General features: G+C 50.1%; 1 long non-coding RNA gene across 1 annotated transcript; it reads right to left on the bottom strand.

The window, feature by feature from the left end:
• Nucleotides 1-844: 844 nt before the first annotated feature.
• Nucleotides 845-2,747, bottom strand: LOC125090426 (uncharacterized). Its single transcript, XR_007124331.1, has 2 exons — nucleotides 1,510-2,747; nucleotides 845-1,409 (listed from the first exon to the last, which is right to left on the bottom strand). It is a non-coding gene; the product is annotated as an uncharacterized LOC125090426 (long non-coding RNA).
• Nucleotides 2,748-3,007: the final 260 nt, after the last annotated feature.

The following is a 3,007-nucleotide window of genomic DNA, read 5'->3' as shown; positions in this document are numbered from 1 at the left end:
TTAGTCCTTCTCCTTCAGGAATCGCAAGTAAACAGTGTAGGGACAAAGTCTACCGCAAAACACAGAATTTCTAACAAGTTCACTTCTAAGTTCTCGTTTCCTTGGCCTGGGTTTCCATTCGCTGCTTCTCAAGGCTCCACTTTGTCCTCATAGATACTCTGATTTCCGAAACAGCTGCAGAATCCGTGAAAGGCAAGTGCCTCGCAGCTCCCTCCCCTCCAGCCTCCTGCCTCCAGCCCCCACGCTCACACCACGCACTTCCAGACGCCATCCTGAGCAGGGCGGGCGGGGGGCCGGGTAATTCGCCATTTCTGTTTACTCACCGTAATACCCTGCCCAGGGCTCCTGGGTGCCTCCCGTTCTCAAATGTGTTTGCAGGAAAACAGTTTCCTCTTCAAAGGACCAAAGAATGTCAAATGACAAACTTCTCTCTCTTAGACCTCTCTTAGAGGTCTTCGTTTTACAAATTCATCACAGCTGTTGCATTTTCTGATTCCAGCTCTCTACAGTAAGAAGTTCCACCTCCAAGTTTTGCAGAAAAATGAGTGTACTCAGAGCTTTTCAGAGAATTCTGAGCAATTTCTCTACCAAATTTGCTCAAACAAAACAATGACAATGGCTGAACTCTCCCTGCATGTTTGCTAATTCAGTCCTTTCTGTATTACAGCTGACCCTTCAATGGCTCAGGGGTTAGAAGTTCGGCCCCTGCCCTCCCCACCGGGGGAAGCGAGGAGTCCAAGATCCATATAACTTTGGACCCCCAAACACTCAACCACTGATAGCGTACTGTTAACCAAAGCCCCAATAACAGAATGAGTCAATTAACACATAGTTTACATGTGTGTATCATATACTGTATGTTTATAATAAAGTAAGCTAGAAAAAGAAAATCATAAGGAAGAAAAACACATTTACAGCACTGTACTGTCTTTACCAGAAAAACCCGCATAGAAGTGGACCCACACGGGGCAACCCGAGATGCTCAAGGGTCACCTAAACAAACACAGAGCTTTGTGTGATTCATGTGTCTTGGGGACCCGCTCGTGACTTTGGCTCTTCCGGTTCAGCAGTTGTGGAAGTGCGGTCCCCTGGCCAGCAGCATTAGAACCTCGTGGGAACTTGTTAAAAACACACATTCTTGAACTTGGCTCCAGACCTAACGAATCAGAGACCTGGGGGCAGGGCCCAACCGTCTGTTGCAGCGATCTCTCCAAGTGATTCAGATGTGCACTGGAGTTTGTAAGTCAGTATTTTAAGCCAAGAACAAGCATTTAGATTGTTCAGAGCTCAGATGGGGACATGGGAAAGCCGAGAAGCCAAATGCATATGAAGGAAAGACTTTCATTCCTGCGAGCTTTCTGCAACAGATTTTCTAGAAACTTGATGACCATCTGGGGAGGCTAAAGGAACTAAAAGAAAGCATCAAACAGATTTGTTTTAAAGCATTATAGGAATAGAAGAAGCCCCGAGTCTGAAATGAATCTGGACAAACGGAAATTTAAATCTTACCAGTTGCGTCAACTTGGTACGTGGCGAGTGCACGTTCAGTGTTTGTCAAACCCGCGACCCTTCCATCGCTTGTCTAGAACCCGTCACTCCATCTCTCCGGAGCTGGGGCACAGGCGTGCGAGAGCATCTGGCTCCGGGGGCCCCAGGTCCAGTCGCTCGCAGAGAGACAAGTGACAGTGGAACAAGAAAGGAATTTATTCCAGTGAGTCCGGCACTGGGAAGGCAGTGGACTAGCGTCTGAAAGACTGTCTTCAAGATGCTGAAAATATTCCAGGTTGATAGGGAAAAGGGGGGGTAAAGGTCGCTGGGCTCCTGCAGGCGGCCGTAAAGGTCAGGTCATCACTGTCTTGGGGTCAGTCACAGGTGGGGTCTGGCTGGCTCAGGGCCGTCTTTGCTGGAGCGGGTAGTTTCACTTCCCATCAAGGGATGCTTTGCCTGCAGGCTCTTTTGCTGAGTTCAGAGATACCTGGAAAGACCTTAATGCATTAGAAGGTTTGAAGTCAAAATGGAAGTGGTTGAAATCCTTGGTTTCCACACATGGAGAAACTTGCAACCATAGGTGTGGCCTGGCCGCAGACCCTACTAAGAAGACGCAGTCGTCCCTGTGAAAAGCTTAGAGTTGGGAGTGAGGGTCAGGTCTTCAGCCGGCGGCTGGCCCTGGAACACAGGGTTTCAGGAGCTACAGGGCCACCATCCTTCTCTACAAGGACAAAGACCCGAGAGAAAGGAGCCCTTCTGCGATGGCCGGAAGGACGCGTCGGGGGTGTGTTTGCCAGGCTCCCAGCTCCTTCCTGATCCAAGTTCAAGGTCCTCCTGGCTCTGGTGGCAGGTCTGACTGTGGGATCCGCAGAATGTCCCTGGACCCTCCCTGCCCCTCCCTGCTCCTCCCTTTTCGATTCCTTTGCAAGACTGAGCTCTAGTTGGTTTCTGTGACTCACGACCAGGAAGGCTTTGCTCAGACATGTGAGCAATCACCCAGTTTCACCCAAGGTCAAGGTCTGCGTTTGCGGAAGGAGGCCCACAACTGCTGCTTCATTGATGGGCGATGACCTAAGTGAGACAACATTCAGAAGAGTGTCTAGAACACTGTGGGCTCAGTGAACCGCCCCTTCGAGTCATGAGCCTGAGCTCCATACTCCCCTCCCTGGTCCGGCACAGGAGGACCGGGTGGCTCCCCGCACTGACCCGAAGCCGGGGTGACCACAGATCACTCGTTCTCACTGGCAAGGACATGTGGACAAGGTGCTTGCTGGGGATTTATTTCACTATCTGAAAACACTGCGTTTTGGAAAAGCTTCTTTCCTTTTCTGTGATGACTTTGCCTGGGTCTTTCAGAACAAACCTTTAAGACAACAAACACAGAGCTTTTGCTTCCTTGATCCACAACAAATCCATAGACAATGCCAGGTGCTGGGGACACAGCCGCAAGCGAGATACAGAAAACACATCAGGATACGTGCAACGGGACGGATGCACGTTGCACTCTGCTGTGCTCAAG

Source organism: Lutra lutra, chromosome 18, assembly GCF_902655055.1.
Source record: "Lutra lutra chromosome 18, mLutLut1.2, whole genome shotgun sequence".
NCBI classification, from domain to species: domain Eukaryota; kingdom Metazoa; phylum Chordata; class Mammalia; order Carnivora; family Mustelidae; genus Lutra; species Lutra lutra.
Note: the sequence above shows the minus strand (reverse complement) of the source record. Positions and strands in the feature narration are given on the sequence as shown.